This window comes from Camelus bactrianus, chromosome 17, assembly GCF_048773025.1.
Source record: "Camelus bactrianus isolate YW-2024 breed Bactrian camel chromosome 17, ASM4877302v1, whole genome shotgun sequence".
NCBI classification, from domain to species: domain Eukaryota; kingdom Metazoa; phylum Chordata; class Mammalia; order Artiodactyla; family Camelidae; genus Camelus; species Camelus bactrianus.
In genome coordinates, this window is record NC_133555.1 from 39630363 (window position 1) to 39648590 (window position 18228).

An 18228-nucleotide genomic window follows, 5' to 3' on the forward strand; every position below is an offset into this window, starting at 1 on the left:
TTTGTGCTCTACCTATTCACCCCACTGCCTTCCACAACCACTGATCTTTTTATTGACTCCATAGTTTTTTGCCTTTTCTAGAATGTCAGTTAGTTAGAATTATACAGTAGGTAGCCTTTTCAGATTGGCTTCTTTCACTTGGTAATATTTAAGTTTCCTCCATTTCTTTTCATGGCTTGATAGTGTATTTCTCTTTAGTGCTGAATTATACTCCACTGTCTGCATGTACCACAAATTATTAATCCTATAATTCACCTAGTGAAGGATGTCTCGACGCTTCCAGGTTTTGGCAATTATGAGTAAAGCTGCTGTAAATATCTGATTTTTATGTGGACCTATGTTTTGAACTCCTTTAGTTAAATAGTGAGGAGTGCAATTGCTAATCGTTTGCTAATTGTTTAATTTTGTAAAGAACCTCCAAGCTGTCTTCCAAAGTGGCTATACCAGTTTGCATTCCCACAGTAAATGAGAGTTCTTGTTCCTCAACATCCTTGCCAGCATTTGGTGTTGTCAGTGTTCTGGATTTTGAACATTCAAACAGGTGTGTAGTGGCAGTTCATTGTTTTAATTTGCATCTCCCAGATGGTGTATGACATCGAGCATTTTCTCATATGCTTGTTTCCCATCTGCTCTAGTGGATATGGGTAATCGCCAGTCTTTGGCTGTTACAGGCAGTTCTGCAGTGAATAAGCTTATAAATACATAGTTTCACATGGAAGCAGGGCTACCTATAGAGTAAATTCCTGAAGTTAGAATTGCTGGATCACAGGGCCTATGCATCTGTAGTTTTCATAGATATTGACAAGTTGTTCTAAGCAGTATGCCAATTTATAGTTCCATCAAGGCGCGTGAGATTGCTTGTCTTCAGATCAGAGAGAGCGTGTTATGTTCTCCTGTTTGTTCGAAACTTCATTGTATCTGTTGATAGTTTTCTTTATATAGGCCTTATGCATTTCTTGTTGTTTATCTCTTCCCAGGAATTTTATCTTTTTTGCTTGCTATTAGAAATAAGGAATTTTCTGCCAATATAGTTTTCAGGTTTTTTTTTAGTATGTGTTTGAAGGTGTTTTTATTTCTGTTTACTAACTTTGCATCTAAGTTAATTCTCTTACTACTTTCCATAGTAATGGTTTTTAAATGATTCTTTTAATTTTCCTGGCTATATACTAATAACCATTGCAAATAGTGACAGTCTTTCTTTCCAGTTGTTATAGTTCTACTTTTTCTCTCTTGCCCAGTTGCAAGATTCAAAGAGGATGAGATAGAGGATATCTTGGTATTGCCTCAGAATCTTTTTTTCTGGTTAAGAAAGTAGCCCTCTATTTAAATTTTATCTTTTGTAATCAAGAATAAAAAATGACTGTGTTGGATACTTTTTTGGCATCTCTGGAAATGCTCAAAAGATTTTTCCTTGAGTCTATTCATGTAATGAGTTACAGTTAATAGAATATCTGATATTAAACTGTCCTAGTATTTGAGTTAGTAACCACATTTAATTGTGATATGTTATTCTTTAATTGTGCTACCTAAGTTCTTTGTTAATATTTTATTCAGAATTTTCCTTGGCCGTTCATAAGTGTGATTGGTCTGTAGTTTTGTTTCTTATTTCTTTCTTTAGAGTGCTTTTTCCCCCTGGATTTCGTTGTTAATGCTATGTTGCTTTATTATTTTTTTAAGGAAGTTTTCTCTCTCTTTTTTGGTTCTGGAACAGTTTAAATATCATTAAATTATCTACTATTTAAGTTAGGTAGAATTCCCTTGTGAAGCCATCTGGCTGGTGCTGTTTTTTGGAGGCATGGTAGTAGTGGTAGCCCTTTGACACTGTTCTCTATTTCTACAATGATAATAAATGTTTTCCTGTTTTCCCATCTTTTATAGAGTCAGTTTTAGTGTACTTTCCCAGAAAGTTTTCATTTCATACACACTTTCAAATGTCGTCCCAGAGTTGGACAGAATAGGTTCTCATAATAAGTCTCTTATTTTCCTACGTTTCAGAAGTTCTCTCTCCATTACCATTTCTTATATTACATATTTACATTTGTGTATTTTTATTGAGTAGTTAAGATAATGGTTTTACTATTGTGAGTGTATGTGTATGTAATATTTTAGACCAGTTTGGGAATTTACTTATTAGTCCTACTTAAAAAAATTTTCTTCTGTTGTCTATTGATTCATTCCTTATGCTTTTGTTGAGTTTGTTTTGTCATTTTTCTGTCTTTTTGAATAAGACACTTGACTCATTTATCTCCTTTCTTTCTGTTTAATCAGTGAAATATTTAGAGCTATGAATTTTCAAGTATTGCCTTACTGAGGATTTTAACTTGTAGTACTTCCATCATTTTTATTTTCTACATATATTTCAATTTGGTTTATGTTCTTTCATTGAGCCAGTAATTGTTTAAGACTGAGGGCATATTTTGTTTTATTAATTTTGTTATTTTCAGTTTTACTGCACCATGATCAGCAAATTTTGACAGTACTATTTCTACTTCTTAGAATTTATTGAGGTTTTCTATTTTTATGATTTGTTATGTATACTGGAAAAAGTGAGTATTGACTTTTTCCCGTGACAATAACTGGTACTAACATGCCATCCCACCCAAAACAACAGTAAAACTCAATGAAATATGTGAAGCAGTTGTTTTCAGTCATTGGAAAATAGACAGAATTGGGCTGTGAGCCTTGAGAAGGGAAACATATGAAGTGAACCTCATATCCCGTTTTCGTTGTTGTTGTTGTTGTTTTTGCCTAGTTAGGGAAGCAGAGTCCAAGCAGAATACAGAGATCTTGCTGAGCTATGGAGGAAGAGTTTAGTATCCAGGGTTGTGAATTGGTGAATATTCACAGGGGAGAGTATAAGAGAAGAGGTGCGAACAGGGATAGGGCTCAGAGGTCTACACAGAGGTTTCATACAGTCCTTGGTGAGGTCTGGGCTGCACTGCATATGCATAAAGCAAGATTCTGTTAGGCTCAGAAGAGGATAGAGCAGATGCTGTAAGGTTGAGAGCTGAATTGAGAGAGCAGGAATTATGCAGTTATGGGAGATGTAGGAATCCAGCCTAGCCAGTGGACGTCCCTTGCTATGCACCTAAGTCAGGTTACCCCAGTCTGAAACTAAAGGCTACTCTAGACCTGCCAGAGAGTTTTAACCATGTCCTAGGACTAAGGATTAAACCACCCTAGACTGGCCTAACAAAGAATAAAGCTAAGCTCTTCAGGGCCAAAAGATTCACAAGGAATTTAACTGCCTGCTAGAACAAAATGAATACCACTTAAAAGATGACAATACAATCCGTGTCATCTGCGATATACTATCCACAGTGACAAGCATACAACCAAAACTTAATAGACGTGAAAAAGAAGCTGGAAAATTTGACTCATGATGATAATGATAATAATAATAATACTAAAATGTCAATTAAGACAAAACCCAAGATTACCCAGATGTTGGAATTAGCAGATCAGTCTTTTAAACCAACTATTATAAATACATCCAAGGCCAAAGAGAAAAGATGGCTGTAATATGTGAAGAGATAGGGAATTTCGTCGAAGAAGAACCAAGTAGAAGTCTAGAACTGAATATTTTAATATGTGAAATGAAAAATTCCCTGGATAGGGTTACTAGCAGACTGAAGACTGTGAAAGAAAAGGTAACTAAATTTGTAAGATTAGTAAAGGTTTTCCCAAAGAGAAAAAGAAAAAGCTTTCTAAAAAAGTAAAAGAGCATCAGTGGCCTTTGGGACAATAATCAGGCCTTCTCATATATGTGTAATTGGAACCCCAGAAACAGAAGAGGGGTAATGGGGCAGAAAAAGTATTTAAATAAATAATGGCCAAATTATTCCCACGTTGGGGGAAAATATTTGCAACAGATCTAAGAAGCGGAGAAAACCTCTAGCAGAACTGAAAGACAGAAACCACCTCAGCACATAATAGCCAAACTTCCACAAGTTGAAGGTAAAAATTTGAATGTATTCAGACAAAATGACACTGACCACAGATCAACAATCTAAGTGATGGCTGATCTCTTGTCAGAAACAGTGGAAGCCAGAAGAGCAGAAAAATATTTTTAAAGTGCTGAGGTGTAGTATAAGTTGCCAGCCTAGATTTTTATATTCAGTGAAAACATCTTTAAAGATGAGGGTGAAGAAGGGCGTTTTGGATAAATGAAAAATATGAGAATTTTCTGCCTTATGGTAAATGATAAATTAGCCTTTCAAGATAATAAAGGTTTAGAGCAGGAAGTGTAGACAAGAAGTGGATGATTTGAGGGATTTAGCTGATAACTGGTTATGAGCTCCAGATATCACAGCAAAAGGGGTTTAGAGGTTGGGCATGGGTGTGGGGTGTGGCCTCTGAAGAGAGATGTGTACATCCTCTTGCTGTTTAGACCACAGGAGATGGTGGCTGACCGGGAGTCCTGAGCTGCTTGTGACAGTGTAAGAAGAGACAGGGGGCGTGATGAGTCCAGACGGTCTTAAGGCTGAGAAGAGTCATCAGGCTGCAGATGTGGTGGGGTGAGGAAGAGGAGTGGGGTTCCAGGAGTACAGAGAGTTTGGGCACTCCTCCCTGGCCCTTGCTGGTGTAGGTTAGAGGGGAGAGGCGGGGAGGCTCTTGTGGTCTGCAGAAAGTCTGGGTGCATTCTCTAGAAATGTGTCAGGTCTGACTTTTGGTTATACCCTGCTGTTCTCCAAACTCCTTGGCTACTAAATGTGTGGGCTGATTTTTCCGAAGTTGGGTAAAGATCTGATAGGTAGGATGTACTTTGTGTTATATGGCAATAGATGTATTATAAAGGCAATAGATGAGAAACTTAAGTCTCAGAGTACTTGCATCGAGTGTAAGATGAATTTGTAAGGGATTAAGCATGTGACGTACATAATTGGCAGCACTTTTCCGTTCCTAGTGGTACATAAAGTAATGTTGTTCCTTCTGATCAGTGGCATCTTAGACTCAGTGAAGTATCGTAGGTAATCCTCACTGCGGCATTTGCCACCTGGTAGGCATCCCATGAAGTACACAGATTCTGAGAAGTAGGATCACTGATGTGTCACCTGTATGCAGCTGCATTGTATAGTTCAGGTTTTTTGCTTAAACATTTTCAATTTTAAATGAAACGTGTAGGGAAAGAATTAAAAAACAAAGTAAGATCTTTTGTTTATATTTGAAAAACATTAGGGTTATTAACATTTTAAAATTGGCTGCTGGCTCATCCTGTGCAGTGACCTTTTAATAATGGATATTAATTCCGACAACAGTTGTGCCAGCAGAGCTGTCAGCAGAATGGATTTACATGACACACGGCGGCAGCCGAAAAACCGGTAGCACCTCCAGAGGAGCACTGAAGGAAATGGTGTTTGTCCCTATTGGTTTATGGTGTGTCAGAAGTCAAAACGCTCATTTCTTGGTAGGTTTACTATAAAGCTACCCAAATCGATTTTTACCCAAGAGACCCAAAAATTGCTATGAGGGTAGTTTGGGCTTTGAAAGTGTACTTGATAGCTCTCTTAGGTTCCTTTACATTTAAGAATAGCATTCAAAATGATATTGTAGAGCAGGAGTCGGCAGACTTTTCCTGTAAAGGATCAGATAGTCAATATTGTAGGCTTGGAGGCCGTTGTCAATACTGCCAGTATAGCCGGAAAGCAGCCACAGAGAATCCATAAATGAGTAGGCATGACCTTGCGTCCATAAATTAGATTTATAAAAATTAGGTGGCCAGCCCACTAGCCATGGTTTGCCAACCCCTGTTGTCCAGTAACTCAAACTGTCTCAAAACTACTCTCAAATTTTCACATCAGCGTATTTGTAAAATCTAGTTACTAACCTGTGATTTGACTCAAGAAGTAACAGAAAATGACATTTAAATGAATACATTCAGAAAGAGGCTACTGCCTGCACAGTAGTATGAAGATGTGTAAAGAAAAAGTGGAATATTTGTCTGAAGGATTTACTCTAAAAAGCATAAGAAATACATCTTACTATGTTAATTACCCTTTACTAGATAACAGTCCACCCTTTCAAGCCAAGTGACTTACAATAACAGCCACTTACTTGCTTATTCTTCTGAGGGTGACACAGGCTGGGCTCAGGCATGTGTCTGGAACCTCAGCGGGGCCGGGGGGACGTTCATCCTCTGGGAGGCGCCCCCAGCCTTCTTCCCTTGGTGGCCACGTGCAAGAAGAGCCTGAGTGGAAGCTGCCATGCCCCTGTGGCCTGGGCTTAGGAATTTTCTGGCACTTCCATTCCATGCTGTTGGTTGAAGAAAATCACTAAGCCATCCTGGTTCAGGGGATGGGGATGAGGCGCCATCTCTGATGACAGGGGCTGCAGTGAATCTGTGGCCATCTTCAATCTAGTACAAGTACCCAGAGTTTGAGAATCAGAGCTTTACGTGGCCCTTTGACCTGTGCACACGGGGTCAGCAGAATACTCTGTAAAGAGCCAGGTTTATGTCCTGTTGGCTTTGTTGACTGGAATCTGTTGCAGCTCTTCAGTTCTGCTCTTAGAGCATGAAGCTAGCCACAGACAATAAATACATAAAGGGAGGAGCATGAATGGGTATCACCCTGATCTAGTCTGGTCAGTCTTTCAGCAAATATTTGTTTGCAAGGCATCGTTCTCGGTGCAAGGAGTACAGCAGTGAACAAAACCAGCCACATCTCTGCCTTTGTGGAGCTTACATTCTGGTGGGAAAAATAAACAACATACCAAAGAAATGAACAAGAGGTTTTGTTTATGTTAGATGTTACACGATGATAAATACAGAGGAAAATGAAAGAAAGAAAAAGGTGGAGGGAGATGAGATACCTGGGAGGAAGTGGGGTTGAAATCCTACCCTGGGGAGCCAAAGAAGACCTCACTGTGATGGTGGTGAAGTCAGAACTGGAAGGAAGTGAGGAAGGAGCCAGGCAGATACCTGTGGGGAAGGTGGGCGGAGAGAACAGTGAGTGTGAAACCAGGGCCAAGCCCGCCCTGGTGTCAGAGGACTTGGGCGGGGTGAGGGGGGGAGGTGGGGGACCAATGTGGCTGCAGCAGAGGGAACCCTGGGGGAACAGGAGGAAAAACCAACAGAACTGCTTGGTGCTCTCAGGGTGCACAGGGTCATTTTTGTCAAAAGCTATTGAAAGCATCAAAATCACTTGGAAACTTAGGGCTAGCCTACAGTTCAATTTGAACTGAGGGTTAGGAAATTCGTTGGCAATTACCAGCTACATGCTTACCTCTCCATCTTGTCTAATTTGTGAAGATTAGCTTTGGGAATCAGTGGGGTGGAGGAGCGTCCCCTATGTGGCTGATGATAATCTAAGTGGGAAAAGCTTTGCTGTAGACTCAGCTCCCACCCAGAGCTGGCCTCTTGTCTGTGCTCACCTGAGGAGTTGCTGTGTGAATGGGTCTGAAAGGAATCAGAAAGCCCTTTTCCCCCACACAAGGCAGCACCCTCCACTTGTGAGGATTTCTAATTGTTAGAAAGTGTTTGTTTACACTGAACTCAAATCAGCTTCTCTGTAATTGCTACCCTAGATGATTCTGGTTTTCCTCATTGGAACTACTTAGACAACGTTTGTTATTTAACTTATTCTGGTGTTAATTGTGCAAGTAAAGTTTAGACTATAGTAATAGAGTTGATGTCTTGGAATAGCTATATTGAAGATGCCGGAAATATTTTATTGAGTTTTTTCAGCTACCTATTGATAAGAGACATTTATTTCCTTACTACTCTGTGTAACTATAACATCTCTTGTTAACACATCTGTCAGTGTTTGTTGTTACTTGAGTTCATTGTTCACTTTACTTCATCCTTTGTTGAGGAGGATATATTCAGTTATTTTTGTTCATTCTAGATGGCGTGTATTTCAAGTTCTGTTGGCTGTTGGTGGATTATAAACTATCAAATAACTCAGTAAATTTTAAAAAATCTATTATTTTGACTCCCTTATCTGAGGGTTAGCTGAGGGCTCAGCTTTAGACTAGGCTGGGAAGACTATTACACTAACAAATTGCCTAAGTTGGGGCAGTTCCAGTGGACCCTAGTGAAGTTGGGTTCTTCTGTTTGGTTCTGAATTAAACCCTCCCAATCCTTAAATGTATTCAATGGCATATTTTTACATCTTTTCTTCCCTCCATATATGCTTGTTGAGAACCTTATATACACAACACAGTGTGTGCTGGATTCTTTTAAGGTCACCAAAATGGATACAGTTTCAGCTGCTCAGTGATTTATCATCTGTTCTCACCCAGTTCCCCACTTTTGGAACCCAGCGGACTAATGTCTGAGGGGCAGATCCTGTTTTAGAGTAAATGAAATGAAATTCATTGGCAGAGACTAAAAACATAATCTTGGATTTTGCAGAGTAATTTTGGAGGAGCTATAAACTTATAAGAAATTACCCTGTTTTTGCTTCTTTCACTTTGTCTGACCTCAGTCTTGAAATATGGAGAACTATGTGTTAAATAGATGGAACTGCTCACTTGTCCTTCTTTACTGTTCCACTAAGATGGCATGGCTGCATGTCCTTACTTCCTCTCCCAAGAGTCTCCTCACCAGGGCTCACTTAAGCTTCTTAATCTGAAATATTCTGAAATAGCAAAGCTATATTATCACTTACCAAAAAAGTTTTGTTTTTTCTGTAAAAGAAAAGAAAAAGACAACAAACAAGCTCTTTGACTAAATCAGATTAAAAACATGTTAAAAATAGGAAGGAGGACATGTAATACAAGGTGTGAATCTGTAATAACATCTGGAAATAGCACACAATGAGTTACGCCTCCTGTAATTATCTCAAAGAGCTGCTGAAAGACTTTTGAAGCTATCTTGCAAGAAAAAAGAAAGATGTAAGTCCATTTATTTAGGGAAGGATTTGAGAAGTTAGCATATGAGTGGAAGAAAGTAACATGGTATGGTCGTTGGAATCACTGGATTTGAATCCTGAGTCTACAACTTACTTGGTGAGGTATTCTGGGTCTTAATCTCTTTAGGATAATGGTGCCTATTTCATATGTTTGTTTTGAGGATTAAATGATAATATATGCAAATTTGTTATGTATATTGAATAAACTTAGCAGAAGTATTTAAAATTAAGTACTAAAAATAGCTGAGTGGCCCTCACATGGGACCATATAAGCAGATCATTAGAGTGAGAGAAGTGAACTCGAGAGAAGTTACTGGATTATAAAACAGTTCGGCCATTTTCTTTTCTTTTTTATTGAAGTAGTTGATTTTCAGTGTTTCAGGTGTATAGCAGAGCAATTCAGTTATACATGTTTCTTTTCCATTATAGATTCCTACAAGATACTGACTATAGTTCCCTGTGCTACACATCAGATCCTTGTTACCTATTTTTCATATAGTAGTAGGTATCTGTTAATCCCCAATTCCCAAACTTATTCCCCACCCCCATATTAGCCATTTTGAGTGAGTTAAACTTTACCACTCCCAATAGGTTACAGTGGCAGGGAGTTTGGGCAATGGAGTGCCTGGCTGAGCCATCACTTTGCAGCAAAGATTCCACAGTTTGAAAGGAAGGGCATGAATGTTTTGTGAATGGCAACTATTTTGCCATAGGGACTAAATTAAAAAACATGACTTTTTCCAGTGTGTATGTATTTTGCAAGATAGTTAATCCAATTTGGAAGTAACTCCCTGAAACTGTAGGATGAGAAGACCCTGAAAAGTTCTTGTCCAACATGAGCCAGATAGAAGAAATTAATATTAAAGTCTCCATTTTACTCATTTTAAATGTATGAAGGGTTTAAAATGAATAAAATATTTCTTATATTAGTGTTTGTTTCATGTCATATTATTAAGATTACCTTGAATTTACATTGATTTTCCTGTCTCTGTTTTCCCCCTATGTTCGTATGTGCTTCAACTTCCAATTCCTACCACATTACTTTCAGGAGGCGGACTGCTGTCTGATGTCCCAGCAGTGGGGCATCAAATGTCTCCTCTGTGTAAGGAGGAATGTTGAGTTTACTGCTGTGTGAAACATTAGAGAAACACTGCAGATAAAACTACAGGCTTCTTAAGGCATCCATAATGGTGAGGCAGATGGAAACCATTCCTTCTAAGGAGTGGTAGAAGATGCTGAGATGTTTGACTTGTAAGCCAGATGACCAGTCAGAGCTCCCAGCATTGTCTCAGATGTGTACATCTCTCCTGGGACACAGGAGGAGGTTCATGCTGAGTTGCTCCAATAGGCAGGACCTTGGGTCCTAGGGAAGGTTCCAGGGCAGCCAGTTCCTGTTCAGCATAAGACCGTTCTTTATAACAGTAGGGAGCCTTGAGTATGTCAGCTTCTGGACAAACTGATTGCACAGGTCTTGAAGGGAGACCAAATAAACAATTCCAGTGCTGATGGGAGGTTAACATGTGGCCTCTGGAGCTCCTTGACAGCTCTAAAGATTGTGTGATTTTTTTTCTTGTACTTGCCAATAGTTGGTAAACATTCCTGCAACCTCTAAGATGAAAAACAAAGGAGGAGTTAGTGTAATGAAAGAAAGCTATTAAGATGTAAATTGTTTTCCCTGTTAAGTGCTTTCCCAATGTGCTGAAACATACATTCACTTTTATTCCCTTATGTCTAGGCTGCTGACACCCAGGAGCTAAAGATGGAAATGTGGAGTCAAGCAGGTTATACCCGTACAAAGAGAGGCAGCTAACATCTGGCTCTTGCTTTTTTCCGTTAAATGATATAATCAGTGTTGCATAGTGTCTCCAACGCCTTCTCTTTTATATCCTTAGTTTTAGAGAAAAAAAAATCTAATGCCAGGCAGCAATTAGTGCAGCACATTGCTGGCATATTCAGCAAACAGTAGGACATTTAAAGTGAGGACAGTTATTAATGGGATTAGAACAGTGATAAAACTTTATAGAGGAGTTTAATAACTCATTTACAGACCATGAAACAAAGCTAACAGTCACCCTTCATGGGTGAAGTGTTCTATTTGTCCCAGGGTCCACTGCTTTGACTTTTAGTCAAATGTCAAGAGATCGCTTAGATTTCAAATGTTTTTTTACCCCCAAATGTCTTTATGTGCATCTTATTGTTAAGGCTGTAGAATTTCGTGCACTTGAAAAATGAGTCCCCAAAGAGCAATGATTTAGCGTTAACATTTTCAATAAGATGTAAGCTATCAGCTCTTTCCATTTACAGAAGTATAAATAAGTGATTGGCAGACAATAAAGTCATCTTCTGTCTATATAAGCACGAAATTTTGGATTTAATCCAGCTGTTTTTTCTAGGTGTCTCTTGGATATTAGCTATAAGTAGTTGAATAAATCATAGACCTTTTATTTCTCATTCTGTTAACAGTTTCCAACACAGTTGAGCCTTTCTGGGCATCATAGTTTGTCCTCTTCTCCTTCCTAAGAGCTCTTTCAGTGCACTGTGCCCAGGAGACTTTCTTTCCTGTTGGAGACAGTTATTCTGATTTGGGTTTTGTTTCCTTCAATTTAATTCAGTGACCCTTTTTTGAATCACAGATGGTTTAAAGTTGAAGTATCCCTAAAAATCATTTATTCCAACCCCTCATTGTATGGATGATGAAAGTGAGACCCACAAGATGCAAAGACTTACCCTGGGCTCCCCCAGCTGGAAAGCAGCTGGGTTGACCCTGAGCTGTAGAGGTTCTGACTTGAGCCCCATTGCTCCCTATGCTTTCACCAAGGGCTGGCACACCTCCACCTTCACAACTGCAGGTGTTTGGCCAAAGCACAACTAGGTATTCTCTTCTGCTTCTCATTTAGAATCAAGCTTTTGCTTTGTTTAGTTTTGTTTGCTGTTGATGAAATTGGCTGGAACATTGCCTTCTCTGTTTGAGGATAATATTACTGATGACTCTTGGTCCCTCCTTTATAAACATGGTTGAGCATCTTCTCCTGTGATGTCCTTGGTGACGAGTGGCATGCTATTTTATTTTATTTTATTTTATTTTATTTTATTTTATCTTATTATTTTATTTTATTTTATTATTTATTTTATTTTTATTTTTATTTTTATTTTTTATTTATTTATTTATTTATTTATTTTTTTGGAGACACCTGGCTATTGTTGAGAAAAAGCATCTCTGCCCAGAGAATAAAGCCATGCATTCTTCAATCCTGGTTTTCCACCAACTGAGCTCTCTGTCTGGGGATGGCACTCACTCCAGTGCTCTGAAATGCAGCTGGTGTAGAAAACCTGATACTTAAAAGGTAACTTTCAAGTAAAAGTGAGGAGTTGTTACATTTGAAATAAAGAAAGAGGAAAGAGTAATTGTCTGCATCCAGGTCCATTTTATGAAATGGAAGCAGTAAGCAGCTTGGTGGAGTGACCATGGATGCCTAGTCCTCTTAGTCATGTCTTGACAGAATGGCCAATCCAGAGGCTTTCTACTCAGACAGCCTGATTTGAGTAAAGGTGTTTGTTATTGGATAAAGGGCTACTCATGCAGATTTTTTTCCAGCACAGCACCAGGCATGTCATTTTTGCTCAGTAAATGTTTATTAAATGAATCAGTAAAAGAACGAATTAACAAACGAGCTTGAAAATTACATTAATGTAATCGCATGTGGTTTTGTGTGCTTGTGAGAGCATCAGGCAAGAAGAGAGAGAGTAGGTCCAATAATAAAAATGACAATAATAGCAATTAGAAGATGTGGGACCCAAGATGACATGTTTTCCGAAGACCAAGCTCTCTAGCATTGAACAGTATTAGTGGGATTTGCCTCCGAGTCAGGGTCTCTACCTGGCAAGGTGAATGCCCCTTGAAAACCAGTCATCCAAATCCTAAGAGCCCATAGAGGGAGCTTTCAGAATGGGAACCTGAAAGTAGAATTTGGTTTTGGCCTGTGGGTTACTTTACTTTAAAGTTGAAGTGCCCCAGGGTAAAGGTATGTAGTCACTGACACTGTAGCCTCATACATTGTTGAAGGGGCAAAACTGCACAAATACATAAAAATGTAAACATCTTCACAGCCCTCATTGCAGCTGTGTAGCAAAATCAAAGAGAGAGAGAGAGAGAGAGAGAGAGAGAGAGAGAGGGAGAGGGAGAGGGAGAGGGAGAGGGAGAGAGGGAGAGGGAGAGGGAGAGGGAGAGGGAGAGAGAGAGAGAGAGAGAGGGAGAGAGGGAGAGAGGGAGAGAGACTGGGAGACTGGGAGACTGGGAGACTGGGAGACTGATTCTGATTCTGATTCTGAAGCTTACTCCTCAAACATGGACTTCCCAGTTAAATGTGTCTAACTCTTTTCTGGTTTAAAACAGCCTGATTGTGAATTAGTCTGGAGTCTGTTCAAAATCCAGCTCCCTTTGAGGACAGTTTCTTCCCCTCCCTCTTCTCCCTAAAATAGAGTCTGGGCCTGTAGGGGTGCTTTATGTGACCTTGTGGGGCTGGGGGAAGGGAGAGGCTCTTTGGATTTCCTTATGATGGGATACAAATGAAATAAACGTCATCTTAAGCTCATTTTGTTAATTCTAATGGTAAGAAATGCCTTTTAGATTTTAATCACTTATGCTGCATTATTTTTGAAAATGTGACTTAGCATTTTATGACAGAGCAGTTTGCGTAATCGGTTTAGTTTATTTTTTCTTAATTAGTAGACTTGATTTTTTTAAAGCAATTTTAAGTTTACAGAAAAGCTGAGCAGAAAGTACAGAGGAGGGCTCCCGTGTGTCAACCCTGGACAGATTCCCCTCATGAACATCTTCCATTAGTGTGCTACATTTATTATAGTTGAACTAATATTGGTCTGTGATTATTATATAAAATCCATAATTTAGGGTTCATTCTTTGTATTGTATAACTGTGGGTTTTGCCAGATACACAGTGTCACGTGTCCACCATTACAGTGTTATATAGAATAGTTTTACAAACCTGAAAATCCTATACTTCACCTATTTGACTTTCCAGCTCTCCTAACCCAAGCCCCTAATCTTTGTATTATCTTTCTACTTTTACGTTTTCCAGGATATCATATATTTATTTGGAAGCATCCAAATGTAGCCTTTTCCTACTGCTTCTTTTTCCCAACAGTATGCATTTTAAGGTTCTTCCTTTTTGTGGATGATTGAAAGCTCATTTCTTTTTATTGCTGAATACCATTCCATTGTATTTACCATATATATACCATCAGTAATCCATTGGATTACCACAGTTTGTTTATCCACTTACCTATTGAAAAATATCTTTGTTGCTTCTAAGTTTTGGTAGTTATGAATAATAAAGCTGTTGTAAATATCTCAGTGCAGGTTTTTGTGTGGACTTAAGATTTCATCTCATTCGAGTAAGTACTAAGGACCCCAGTTGGCTGGATTGTATGGTAAACCTGCACTTATTTTTGTAAGAGAGTGCCAAACTGTCTTCCCCAGTGGCTGGCTGTACCATTTTGCATTTCAACCAGCAATGAAGGAGAGCTGTTGTTACTCCATATCCTTGCCAGCACTGGGTGTCAGTGTTTTGGATTTTCACCATTTTAGTAAGTTTGTGGTGGTGTCTTGCTGTTTTCATTTGCAGTTCCCCAAAGACATATGATGTGGAATATCTTTTCATATGCTTATTTGGCATCTGTGTGTCATCTTTGATTTAAGTATGTGTTCTGATCTTCTGCATGTTTTTTAATTGGGTGGTTTGTTTTCTTACTGTTGAGCTCTAAGGATTCTTTGTATATTTTAGGTACAGGTCCTTTCTTAGATACCTGTTTTGCAAGTATTTTCTCCCAGTCTTGTGGCTTGTCTTTTTATTTCCTTCTGGTTTGATTAGTTTTGATACTTGGTTTTAATGGCTGTTACAGCTGAAAAGTAAACCTCATCACAGGGCATAGATCTGTGTGGAGAAAATGCACCCTTGACTCCACTTCCTAAATTGTACTTATTTTCAAAACCATATACCAGTTATGCAAAGATTATTAAAAATAATTTGTCTAGTAAAATTTCATTTTTCCCAGAACATTGCCTATTCTTACAAACTAACTAGAATACATTGCATTCTTATATAAATTCAAGACTGACTGATATTTACTTGGAGAACATTTAAGTGGATCTGAAAATAGCTTCCATTTGAGGGTCATATTTTATTTACTCTTTACTGAGCTTTAACATATAGTAATAAACTACACTCATTTTTAAGCATACAACTTAATGAGTTTTTACCTATATATAAACTTACAAAACCAACACATAGATCCAGATAAAGAACCAGAAAGTTCCTTCAGATCCCTTCCCACACCCTCTCCAGCATTTATTATTTGTAGACTTTTTAGTGGTGGCCATTCTGACTGTGACGTGATACCTCGTTGTAGTTTTGATTTGCAATTCTCTGATAAATAGCGATATTCAGCATTTTTTCATGTGCCTATTGGCCATTTATATCAAAGGTCTCCATCTTTGAAAGATCTTATTTTTAAAAGTAACCACATCACTGGCTTAGTGTTTGAGAATGGGCACTCTTGATCCAAGTTGCCTGGGTTTAAGTCCTGGTTCTGAACCTTAAATCCACTCTGACCTTGGGCAAGTGCTAACTTCTCTGTGGCTCAGTGGCCTTACATATAACAATAGGTTTGATTATAATTCCCAGTTTAGGGGGTTGTGTGCAAATATTACATGAAAGTGAATGTAAAGAGGTCAGGATGTTGTACAAAGTTCATGCTCCATAAGTATATATACAGATAGTCGTGTGTGTGTGTATTTATTTAATTTTGTTGTTATTTTTCTTCTAGCATATTATGCATTTCTGCCATTCAATGATCCTACTGCAGTTTTGCCAGTGAATGATGCTGGGAACAAATTTTACTTGTGGAGCTATCTTTGTAACCTTACTGTCCAAATAATTTTTTTTTAAATTCAATTCAAAGCAGTTATTCTATCAGTGATTTCACTTATACAGTTTTTAATAAAAGCATTTCTAGTAAATTACTTACTGTCAAGAATACATCTTCTCCAGCACATATCTTCTTTACTAACTTATAGCAAAAGCAATTTGACTATTTCTTGATCAGGACTATAATCTGGAAATATAGTGAGTAGTCAGTTTTGAAACAGCTATATTGTGATCCATCCTCTCACAGTATATAATTTGTTCTAATGCTTGCTGTTCCAGATTTCCTGTGGTATTAAAATAAATGCCAATGATATTTATTGATAAAGATTAAATTTCAGAGGGTTTTTTTGAGGTTGTATTTTTAACCATAGGAAGAAAACCGTTTCTCTGATTCTTTGTGATTTTCTGGCTTTTATTGTCAAGTATGAAGCTTCAAAGGGTGTCTGTACATTTTTCAAAAAGTTTCCTAAAATATTGAGAAATACTGGGCTGAGAATCAACGAAATAGTTTTATTTTCCTATTGTAGGTGCTCGGTTTAAAATTTTCTTTCCAATTATGATGGAACTTAATTAATGTAATCATATAATTTCTAGCCAAAATCTGTAGCAGGATTCATTGTAACAGTAACTTCCATAATTTCCATTTTTAAAACTGACTTCTTTTCAGATATGATTAAGTTGTCAGTGGTTGTTAGCATCATATGTGGCTAAGGAAAGGTGTAGGAAGAGAATTGCTCTGAATTTTTGTTTATTTTATTAGTATTACCTTCAAGTTCACTTTTTTTCAGGAATATGGTACCTGTCTACCTTTGATTATGGTTTAGTTAAAACTAAATCATATAATTGGTGCATCCATTTAGCCAGATGCGCATAAACTGTTACTATGTCTCAGTGTGCTGGAATTTTACAAACCCATGGGATTGCCCACTCTGCCTGCCTGAGTCTTGCAGCCCCCACTTTTTCCTCCCGACACCCAGGCACCACTCTCTATGCAGCAAAGTGATGCATAGATCCAGTGGAAAGACCAGGGTTTTGTTTTTTTGTTTTTTGATAAAAATAATTATAACACAAGTTCTTACATTTTTAATCACACTCCAATTGATCAGACCTCTGGTCTAAAATGACAGCAACAACAAAAAACTAGCTTAAGTAATAGAGGAAAGAGAAAAGATTCATTAACAGAGGACTGAGCGTTGGAAGGCAAGAGAATTGATCTGAGAGGAAAATAAAATATTAATGAGAGACAGGCATTTCTAGCTTAGTTTTTCTTGCTATGTGGATAGTTAAAAGAATAATACTACATAAAGTGTATTTGACAGAATATAACATCTATTTATAATTTAAAAGTTGTTAGCCTACTAAGATTAGAAGGGAATTACCTTAGTTTGATAAAGAATACCTCAAAAAAAGAAAACAAAAACAAAACTAAAGCAAATGTCATATTCAGTATTGGAACATTGAGACTTTGACCCTGAGATTGGAAACAAAGATGTTCACCATCATCACTTTTATGAAACATTGTATTGGAGATCCTAGCCAATACAGGAAGGTAAGAAAAAGAAATAGATTTATAAGAATTGGAAAGAAAGAAGTAAAACTACAGTTCTTTTCAGATGATATGAATGTGAACGTAGAGGAAATGTAAACTACTGACATAAATAATCAAATTTATCAAGGTCATTGGTTACAAAGTTACTATAAAAAGTCAGTTGATAAATATAAAAACAAAATCATGCTTCCACCAAGTCACCAATTATGAAGAAAAATATTTAGGACCTTACTGCATGTCTAAGTAGCATCCAAAAGTCAAATAACTAGGAATATATCTAATGGACAAAATGTCTACACTAAAAACTGTAAAATATTATCAAGAGATATGAGGATGTTCACAGTATAATATTTGTAATTACAAAAAACGGAAACTATTCAAGTGGTTATCAACTTTAGAGTATTTAAATATACTGTGGTGTGTTCACACATTGGAACGTTACACAGCAATGAGGATATTGAACTACAACTGATAGTACAGTGTGAATGGGTCTTAGGAACATAACTTGTAATTCTAGTTATACAGACTACAAAACCAGGCAGCTAATCCCTGATAATAGAAGTCTGAGTACTAATGACTTTTAGGGAGGGGGATAATGTCTGGGAGTCCAAGAGGTTTTTGGGTGATGGTCATTTTCTGTTTCTCAAGGCTGCAGGCTGTTAACCTGGGCATTTTCAGTTTGGGAAAATTCATCTAGCTGTGCACTTATGACATTTGCACACTTTTATTTGTCTATAGCAGTAAAAACTTCATGAAAAGTCTTACTCTTTGTACACATAGATGGTAGGTTAACATTGAGTATATGTGCACCTTGGATTCAGAAAGTCAGATTGGTTTGTCATTTGATTCTGCCATGTAATAGCTGTGTAGCCCTGTGCACCTA

The 18228-nt window shown here is 37.8% G+C and overlaps 1 protein-coding gene across 4 annotated transcripts in view; it reads left to right on the forward strand.

The window, feature by feature from the left end:
* The window catches only part of ULK4 (unc-51 like kinase 4), a 437172-nt gene that overhangs the window by 239691 nt on the left and 179253 nt on the right, over nucleotides 1-18228 (forward strand). The gene's annotated exons all lie outside the window — the stretch shown is intronic.